This window comes from Entelurus aequoreus, linkage group LG16 (genome assembly GCF_033978785.1).
Source record: "Entelurus aequoreus isolate RoL-2023_Sb linkage group LG16, RoL_Eaeq_v1.1, whole genome shotgun sequence".
NCBI lineage: Eukaryota > Metazoa > Chordata > Actinopteri > Syngnathiformes > Syngnathidae > Entelurus > Entelurus aequoreus.
Genome location: NC_084746.1, coordinates 32,355,039 through 32,365,772, shown reverse-complemented (window position 1 = coordinate 32,365,772; position 10,734 = coordinate 32,355,039). Strand labels below are relative to the sequence as shown.

The 10,734-nt window shown below is 41.5% G+C and overlaps 1 long non-coding RNA gene across 1 annotated transcript in view; it reads left to right on the top strand.

Annotated features, from left to right (window-relative positions):
- The first annotated feature begins 257 nt into the window (after positions 1 to 257).
- The window catches only part of LOC133631338 (uncharacterized), a 41,782-nt gene continuing 31,305 nt past the window's right edge, over positions 258 to 10,734 (top strand). Inside the window, exons 1-2 of the long non-coding RNA XR_009821447.1 lie at positions 258 to 441; positions 852 to 937. This is a non-coding gene — a long non-coding RNA (uncharacterized LOC133631338). The remainder of the gene's footprint in view (positions 442 to 851; positions 938 to 10,734) is intronic.

The following is a 10,734-nucleotide window of genomic DNA, read 5'->3' as shown; positions in this document are numbered from 1 at the left end:
GCTGAAAAAAATGCACTTTAAAATCTTGACGTTTGTATTTTAGTAGTGTTTTTGTAGAATTTTAAGATTGCCCATGCTTAAATGTAAACTTTGAACGCCTCGTGCCTGCCTTAGATTTGCATTGGATCAACAGTTGTCAATCATCCTCATTGACCAATTAATGACAGATGCTAATTATTTGAAGGCGGGGCTTAAACCTCGGCGGAAATGAGCGTTTTAATGCGTCTTCATCTGAAGTTAATGTTTTGATTCCTGTGTTAAGTAAGTTGTATTATACTACATCTTACTAAGCTGTTTTTAATAAGCTGTCTTCTATTATGTTATTTGAAGAAGTAAACGTTTATTCAGCCGTAAGTTGTTTTCTAATAAGCACAACTGCAAATTGTTGGTATAGTTGTTACCTAGCTAGCTAGCATTGCTACAGAGAACCTACACTAACAAGTGAGTATGGATTCTGTTGTCTACATCCCTATGGAAATTGACAAATAACATTAAATTATTTAATGTAAGCACACTATCACATTAATACCCCATATGGATGGCGTGGTGAAGTTGGTAGAGTGGCTGTGCCAGCAATCGGAGTGTTGCTGGTTACTGGGGTTCAATTCCCACCTTCTACCTTCCTAGTCACGTCCGTTGTGTCCTTGGGCAAGACACTTCACCCTTTGCCTCTGATGGCTGCTGGTTAGCGCCTTGCATGGCAGCGCCCGCCATCAGTGTGTGAATGGGTAAATGTGGAAATGCTGTCAAGGCGCTTTGAGTACCTTGAAGGTAGAAAAGCGCTATACAAGTATAACCCATTTATCAGTTATTTATCATATGCTGCTGCGCCTGTGTCTTTCCAAACAAAGCTGCTAGCTACACAAGGACCTCTGGACCAGGTGTTCTTCAGGGCTTTAACATTTTTCACCATTCTCCTGTGACTCTTCAATAGCCAGTGAGTAATAACAAACACTGCAACTACACACATCGGTATGCTTCCCACTAAGTAATTAAACTCTCCCCATGTTTTATTAGTACCTTGATCCTGTCACTAGATACCTAAAATAGTAAAGACACCAGATTATGTTGTTGTCGTGGTTGTGTAGGATTTCAAATACGCATTAAACACCAAGCAATAAAACATAAACCAGGGTAGGATGAGAACCTTATCTGACTTTGCTTTGATGAGTCTGTTAAGAAGGGAGAACATGGGGACTGGTGTATCAATAATGCAGAGTAGACTGTATCAGAATCACAATAAGTCAGAATCAGAATCAGAATAGTTGTATACCAGGCCTGGGCAATTATTTTGACTTGAGGGGCCAAATTTAGAGAAAAATGTGTCTATTTTTAGGAACACTAATACAAAAGCTCAAAATAATGTCTGATTGAATGCTAAAAATGTTTGACAGACCGCCTTAAACGGAACGGAATTTTAAATTTTTTTACTGAATGAGACACCCAGAATGTACATCAAAATAAAGAATGTGGGATTTACAATATTAACTATGAACAATAAAACACTGAATATTGACAACATATGAACGTCACACCCCCTCTCAATCGACATATTTTACAATCAAGCGAAACGCAACAAAAATGCAACAAACACAGCGAAATATGAACGCAAAGGATAAAAAAACCCACCTACAATCTGATATATCTGATACATCACTAAGCTTTACAACTTTGTTGTAAAAATCTCCTTCCGCATCTGTCCCTGACACCCACATTTCAGGCTGACACTCTGTGGAAACGCTCCCCACCCACACTGCTTGGTGCTTCCTCTGAGCTGCTGTGATGTAGATTACCATAGTAACTAGTATATCATGCAAAAACGCAGATTCCAACCATTAAAATACTTTTTATAGTTCAAGACTTAGGGTCATTTGAAAACATCACTACACATCATAATGGCGCCTACAGTTTCCATCTTAAAGATCTAAAAAAATAATTTGGGAATGTCCGGCGGGTCAGATTGAAAAGCTAACGGGCCGCATGCGGCCCCCGGGCCTTATTTTGCCCAGGTCTGCCGTATACAGACTAGAGGTGGGAATCTTTGGCCACCTCATGATCCGATTACTATTCAGGAGCTACGATTCGTCTGATGCAGTTTTACATTTCTTTAAGGCTGAAACGACGCGTCGACGTAGTCGACGTCATCGGTTACGTAAATACGTCGACGCCGTTTTTGTGCGTCGACGCGTCGCATATTTACGTCACACTACCGGCGGACCGCAAAGCAGACTGTGCGAGCGAGGGGGAAAAAAATCACGCCAAAAGTCGTCAAAAGTGTGGGAGTATTTCAATAAACGGCCTAATAATGTTGTTGTATGCACACTGTGTCGAGCGGAAATGGCCTATCATAGCAGCACAACGGCTATGAACGAACATTTGAAAAGAAAACCATCAACTAGTCAATCGTCCGCGTGAGCATACGTTGTCATCATTACACAAAAACATGAATGTATCATTTGTATCTGCTAGGGGTGTAACGGTACGTGTTTTGTATTGAACCGTTTCGGTACGGGGCTTTCGGTTCGGTACGGGGGTGTACCGAACGAGTTTCTAAGCTAAAGCTAAAGTGTTAACGAGCTGCTTTGCTCCTTCTGCCTCTGTCTCAGCACGCAGCATTGTCCCACCCACACAACCATCTGATTGGTACACACGAAGCGTTATCAGCCAATCAGCAGTGCGTATTCAAAACGTTACCAGCCAATCAGCAGTGCGTATTCAGAGCGCATGTAGTCAGCGCTTCAGCGTGGAGCAGATAGGCGTTTAGCAGGTGAGCATCAGGCAGCGGACTCTCCCCAAATGATAATAAACACCTCCCAGTCAACTACTAGTAACATCACTATGAGCCCGTTGACCTTCTAGAAACTTCAACTGCAGCTCAGCTCACTCGCAGTCCTGGCTTGAGGTGAAGGCTAATTAGCTCTCAGTTCCAGCCACATCGACCCCTTCTGAGCGCCTATTTTCAGCTGCTGGGAATATTGTAAACAAGAAAAGAACCAGGCAGCTACAACCCTAAACTAACACCCTCCCCGGATTGCTAATAATCAAATGTAAACAATCAAATGCAGATACTTTTTCTTATGCCTTCTGATCTCTCTCTCTCTCTCTCTCTCTCTATCTCTCTCTCTCTCTCTCTCTCTCTCTCTCTCTCTCTCTCTCTCTCTCTCTCTATGTCCACTACTTGCTGTCCATATCCTACCCCCCCCCCCCACACACACACACCCCTGATTGTAAATAATTCAATGTGATTCTGATCTCTCTCTCTCTCTCTCTCTCTCTCTCTCTCTCTCTCTCTCTCTCTCTCTCTCTCTCTCTCTCTCTCTCTCTCTCTCTCTCTCTCTCTCTCTATGTCCACTACTTGCTGTCCATATCCTACCCCCCCCCCCACACACACACACCCCTGATTGTAAATAATTCAATGTGATTATCTTGTGTGATGACTGTATTATGATGATAGTATATATGATAGTATATATCTGTATCATGAATCAATTTAAGTGGACCCCGACTTAAACAAGTTGAAAAACTTATTCGGGTGTTACCATTTAGTGGTCAATTGTACGGAATATGTACTTCACTGTGCAACCTACTAATAAAAGTCTCAATCAATCAATCAATCAGCATTTAGACATGCTAACCTTTCTTCATTACAACTATTGCTCACTCACTGGAATGAGTAGAATCAGTTATTGTGTACTGTGTTGGACTGGATGTTTATTTTGCACATTTTAAAAGCAATACTTAATGTTTACAGTGCTCCAGAATATTTAGATTGGCACTTTTTTGTATTGGATGTTTATCTTTATTTTTGCACATTTGAGCAAATAAGCAATACTTTCACTTTTGTTGAAATGTTTACACTGTTGTTACAGAATATTTCGTTTTGCACTTTTTTGTATTGGATGTTTATCTTTATTTTTGCACATTTTAAAGCAAAATAAGCAATACTTTTACTTTTGAAATGCTTATACTATTGCAGAATATTAAGATTTGCACTGGATGTTTACTTTTATATTTGCACATTAAAAAGCAAATAAGCTACTTTTAATTGTGTTAAATGTTAAAAGTTTTAAATGTTTACATTGTTACAGAATATTTTGTCATGTTGTTGTCAATGTTGACTGAGTGGCCATACTTCTTTTTTTTTGTAAATAAAAGCCATGCCTTTTGAAAAAACGGGCCTACATTTATTTTTTAATCTTCATTTTAAATAAAAAAAACAATCGGTAAAAGGAAAAATAATCTATAGATTAATCGAAAAATAATCGATAGATTAACCGATTAATCGAAAAAAATAATCTATAGATTAATCGATAGAAAAATAATCGTTAGCTGCAGCCTTACATTTCTTTCCATTTCACTAAATACGTATTTATGGTAAATGGGTTGTACTTGTATAGCACTTTTCTACATTTTTAAGAAACTCAAAGCGCTTTGACACTATTTCCACATTCACCCATTCACACACTGATGTCGGTAGCTGCCATGCAAGGCGCTAACCATCCTAAAACGACTGTCAGAAAGCGGCTTGAAGATGATCTGTAAAACATAATATATGAAATATTTTGACCAAAGAACCACCATTACATGGGTTATACTTGTATAGCGCTTTTCTACCTTTTTTTTTTAAGGAACTCAAAGCGCTTTGACACTATTTCCACATTCACCCATTCACATACACATTCACACACTGATGGCGGGAGCTGCCATGCACAGCGCTAACCAAGACCCATCAGGAGCAAGGGTGAAGTGTCTTGCTCAAGGACACAACGGACGTGACTAGGATGGTAGAAGGTGGGGATTGAACCAGGAACCCTCAGGTTGCTGGCACAGCCACTCTCCCAACTGCGCCACGTCGTTCCCACGTCGTCCCCACGTCGTCCCCACGTTGTCCCCACGTCGTGTGGTCTTCATGTTATGTAGACCACAAGAAAGTGTTTTCAATTTAGAAAAAAATTATAATAATATGACTCCTTTAAAGGCCTACTGAAACCCACTACTACCGGCCACGCAGTCTGATAGTTTATACATCAATGATGAAATCTTAACATTGCAACACATGCCAATACGGCCGGGTTAATTTATAAAGTGCAATTTCAAATTTCCCGCTAAACTTCCGGTTGAAAACGCCTTTGGATGATGACGTATGCGCATGACGTAGCCAGTGAAACAGAAGTATCGGTACCCCATTGAATCCAATACAAAATAGCTCTGTTTTCATCTCATAATTCCACAGTATTCTGGACATCTGTGTTGGTGAATCTTTTGCAATTTGTTTAATGAACAATGAAGACTGCAAAAAAGAAAGTTGTAGGTGGGATCGGTGTATTAGCGGCGGACTACAGCAACACAACCAGGAGGACTTACTTGGATAGGAGACGCGCTAGCCGACGCTAGCCACCGACCGCACGGATGATCGTGGTGAAGTCCTTCGTCCTTCCGTCGATCGCTGGAACGCAGGTGAGCACGGGTGTTGATGAGCAGATGAGGGCTGGCTGGCGTAGGTGGAGCACTAATGTTTTTATCATAGCTCTGTGAGGTCCCGTTATACTAAGTTAGCTTCAATGACGTCGTTAGCAACAGCAATTTTAAGCTTCACCAAGCTGGAAAGCATTAACCGTGTATTTACATGTTCATGGTTTAATAGTATTGTTGATTTTCTGTCTATCCTTCCAGTCAGGGGTTTATGTATTTTGTTTCTATCTGCATTTGAGCCCGATGCTATCACGTTAGCTCCCTAGCTAAGTTAGCATCAATGGTGTTGTTAGCAACAGCATTGTTAACCTTCGCCAGGCTGGAAAGCATTAACCGTGTATTTACATGTCCATGGTTTAATAGTATTGTTGATCTTCTGTCCATCCTTCCAGTCAGGGATTTATTTATTTTGTTTCTATATGCAATTAAGCACGATGCTATCACGTTAGCTCCGTAGCTAAAGTGTTTCGTCGATGTGTTGTCGTGGAAATAAAAGTCACTGTGAATGTCCATTTCGCGTTCTCGACTCTCATTTTCAAGAGGATATAATATCCGAGGTGGTTTAAAATTCAAATCCGTGATCCTACAATAGAAAAAGGAGAGAGTGTGGAATCCAATGAGCCAGCTTGTACCTAAGTTACGGTCAGAGCGAAAAAAGATATGTCTTGCACTGCATTCTAGTCCGTCACTCTAACGTTCCTCATCCACGAATCTTTCATCCTCGCTCAAATTAATGGGGTAATCGTCGCTTTCTCGGTCCGCATCGCTCTAGCTGCATTGAAAACAATAGGAAAATATGAGGAGGCGATCAACTGACTACGTCACGCTACTTCCGGTAGAGGCAAGGCTTTTTTTTATCAGAGACCAAAAGTTGCGAACTTTATCGTCGTTGTTCTATACTAAATCCTTTCAGCAAAAATATGGCAATATCGCAAAATGATCAAGTATGACACATAGAATGGATCTGCTATGCCCGTTTAAATTTAAAAAATTCATTTCAGTAGGCCTTTAATGCGACTTATAATCCGGTGCACCTACTATATGAAAAAAGATAAAAAATAGACCATTCATTGGTAGTGCTTATGGTAGTAGATTATGCACAAAAGGCATATACTCCAAGGAACACACTGTACTGCTCACAGTATATATGTCTTTGCCAAATAAAACGTTATTACAACCATTATTTATGCATGTCTTTGAGAGGTGGATGGATATGGGGTCCCTTGGTGCACCGTTGATGTTACGTTAATCTGTACATCGGTGCTTTGCACAGTTGGCGGGTGGACGGCTCTGTGAGCAACCATAACTCTATTCAGATTATTAGCTTCATGTCGCGGGCAAACGATGGCGGTTGAGGAAAAAAGGGAAGTTTTCTTAATGCTTAACTGCTCACCGCAACTCAATAATTTGTTTAAATGTGCATGCCAATGCAGCTTTGCAACTTGTGGCGTTTGTTGGTTTATAGGTGGGTTGCAATCACGTGACCTAGAGGACCATCCGTGCACTTCCGGGTTTCAGGCAATGGTCTAAGCCCCATTAGGCTGCTGATTTACCTGCATCAGTACAGATTTAGGCTTATTTTGAAAGGTTTAGAGGCAAATATAAAAGTGATTATGAAAAAAATATTTTAAATGGGATGGAGTGGATTTTTACACTCTTGGAAAAATATTTTTTTAAAGATTTAAACCATTATTCATCAACAAGAGGTTACTGCTACCTCACTTCACTTGACACTTACGGTATTTTGAGAAGAAAAGATTAGAGGAACATCATGTCTTTACATCTGAGGGGTCCACAAATTAAGCATTAATCCGTGAAAGACAAACTTGGACTTATTCGTGCATCGCTAAGTAACGTATTAGATTGACATAACAAATGCCGTGCTGCTGTGATCGTGACGCTAATGAAAAAAAGGATAAGTTTGTTTGCAATTGATTTCCTGCTACAAATATTAGTCTCATCTACAATTCATGTCTGCAGTTCTTTTTATTGTGTGAAGTATATTTTGTCTCATTATTTAGCTGTACATGTCCCTGTTGTTCAGTGTGAATCTTTGCTAGCGATGTCAAGATATAGTATATGCTGTTGAGCCTACGAGAGATGTATTCATCTCGTTTATTAATACTATTTAGGAAATGTTCTTGATGCTAACAAATATCACGAAAGACGCTATAATATGGTCGTCCGTGTCGAATAGAGCACATAGCTTTCTTTCACAACAACAACAACTAAGCTTTTAGTTTCTGTTATGAAAATCGAGAAAGAAAATACGGTGGTTTGGACCAACAATCACAATATTAATTACTAAGACTTAACATCTTCAGAGTTATACTTAGGCATAGCAACCACAAAAGAACAAAAGACTAATTTGATCTATTGTTCTTTTCTTACGTTTAGTTCTGCTATCAAACACTACTAATATAGCAGAGAATAAACTCGATTGCATCACAGAAAGTTTCTCAAACAAATCAAACGTTCAAACAAACATTTTACAAATCGGTCACTGCAGACACATGCGGTCCGATTGTATTCTGTATACTGTTGTATACTGCTTGACCATCGTGTGAATTAAGCCGCGAAAAAGAAAAACAAATGTGACGTCATATGCAACCCTCCTGTACGTGCGGGAGCATTTCCGGATTTACGGGAACGACGGGGAGGATGCCTTGGAAATGGTGAGGTGTGTGGGCGTGTTCAGGGTTAAAATGTGGGTCATTCTACAGAAGAGATGTAATAATGCATTTATTTTTTCGAATATTTTCAGGAGCTACAGGCTGATCAACTGTCAGTCACTCTTACTCGCTCTCACATGAGTCCACTGTCTTTCAGTCGGTCCTTGGCGGTTGGCTGACGGTTGGTTGTGAAACTACTTGAATTGATATGCAGCGGAGCCCGCTTTTTAAATGTTAATATCGCCAGCAATCCCCCATAGTTAATCGTAGCGACCAAAATCGTGATTGCGATAAAAATGTGATTATTGTGCAGCCTTAGCCTCAACACACCCGTCTGTAATTGGCTGATGGACTTCCTCAGTGAGAGGCCACAAGCAATATGTGTCGGAAACATGGGGTTAGGGTTAGGGTTGGGGTTGAGGTTAGGGTTAGGGTTAGGACTGACCCATGGCTGCACAACAACCTATAGCAACAATCGGATTAGATTTTCGGACGATACAACTGTTGTGGGTCTCTTTTCTAACAATGATGAGACAAACTTAAGGAAGGAGGTCAGCCATCTGACCACGTGGTGCAGAGACTAGAATCTCCTAACAGACTTGGGCAAGACTAAGAAGATTGTTGTGCACTTTCAAAAAGGACACAGGGCAAACCCCATCGTTCATTATCAACGGCTCTGTTGTGGAGAGAGTGAGCAGCACTACGTTTTAGAATGTGCGCATTAGAGAGGACCTCTCCTGGTCAAAAAATACTGCATCACTGGTCAAGAAAGGAGAGCAGCGACTCTACTTCCACCGCAAGCTGAGGAAGGCGCGAGCCCCACCACCCATCATGTGCTCCTTCTACACGGGCACCATCAAGTGCATTCTGTCCAGCTGCATCACTATGTAGTATGGCAACTGCACTGCCCACAACCGCAAGACCTTGCAACGCATGGTGAACACAGCAGGAAAAATCATTGCCATCCCACTCCCCTCCCTCCTGGACAGCTACAGCACCCGCCTCACCCGCAAAGCACACAGCATTGTGAGTGACCCCAACCGTCCACAACACAGACTCTTTAGCCTACTGCTGTCTGGGACAGGTACTGGAGCCTCCAAAGCAGCTCCACCAGACTAAGTTATCCACTCAGCTGTCAGGAAGCTGAACTCTCTCCGCTGTCTTCCTTCCCCTGGCCCCTCCTCAGCTCTGGACGCTGACCTCAACCCCCACCCTAGAGCGGTCTTCCCCACCTCGCTGTCTCTCTCTGCCCCCTTCCTTTGAATGTCTTCTATTTATTTTTGATAATCCGAATGCCTTATATTCATTGTGCAAAATCCAATGGTTGCCTTTATTTTTTCAAATAAATGCAACCATTTATTTTTTTGCGAAATGCACATTTTTGTACATTATAATATACATTATGTATATCTGATTCCCCCCACCCCATTAGCTTACATTGTGGTTCACCGCAAAACTTTTTTAAAATATGTTCCTGTATGTCCAGTGAACATTGAAATATTGACAATAGTGATGACTTTAACTTTGACTGTGAGCACAACTTCTAAATAAGCCACCATGGAGCCAAATAAAGTTGTAGCATAGTCTAATCAAGGTCAAAGGCCTTCGAGTCTGTGTAGCCAGAGTGTCACTAAACAAACCACCTTTTTTAAGATTAAAGATTAAAGTACCAATGATTGTCACACACACACTAGATGTGGTGAAATTTGTCCTCTGCATTTGACCCATCCCCTTGGGGAGCAGTGGGCAGCAGCGGCGCCGCGCCCGGGAATCATTTTGGTGATTTAACCCCCAACTCCAACCCTTGATGCTGAGTGCCAAGCAGGGAGGTTATGGGTCCCATTTTTATAGTCTTTGGTATGACTCGGCTGGGATTTGAACTCCAACCTACCGATCTCAGGACGGACACTCTAAGTGGTAAGTCTCGCTAAACAATGAAGGGTATTATGGGACTTACCGGCTGTCCTGCTTCGTTTTGTAGAGAGCTTGGTCTTGCCCGCTAAACTTTATTGCAGAGATGGAATTTGCTAGCTTTAAGAGAGTTAAGTGCTGCTTACTGTCCACCACACTTTAAATATACCTGATTGCCTTGAATGTCCCTTCGACCCTTCTATTTTCTGCTGATGTAATGGAAGGAGGAGCAACCAGGTATTTTGCCAGTAAACGTAAGGCTGCGGAGTCACGACAGTTTGACGTGTTATGCCCTAAAGCAGACCTGGGCAGTCTGCGGCCCAGGGGCCGCATCCGGCCCTTTGTAAGTCCCTGTCCGGCCCGCGTGAGGCCAATCATAAATTACAAAATACATTTTAAAAAGTATCTATTTCGAGTGTGCAATACAACGGTGCTGCTTTTGTTTTGAAAAGCGTTATTTGTATTACTTCCGTGTGGACGTATGCTCGTGCGCGCAGCGGCAATCACAAATTACAAAATGAATTTAAAAAAACATCTATGTCGTGCGTGCAATACAACTGTGCTGCTTTTATTTTGAAAAGTGTTATTTACGGGCGTATGTCCTGTGAGTGAAGGTGCACAGCAACAAGTGATGCCCGGTTATCCCCGAGACGCTAAAAAAAGAAAAGTTGATGACGAA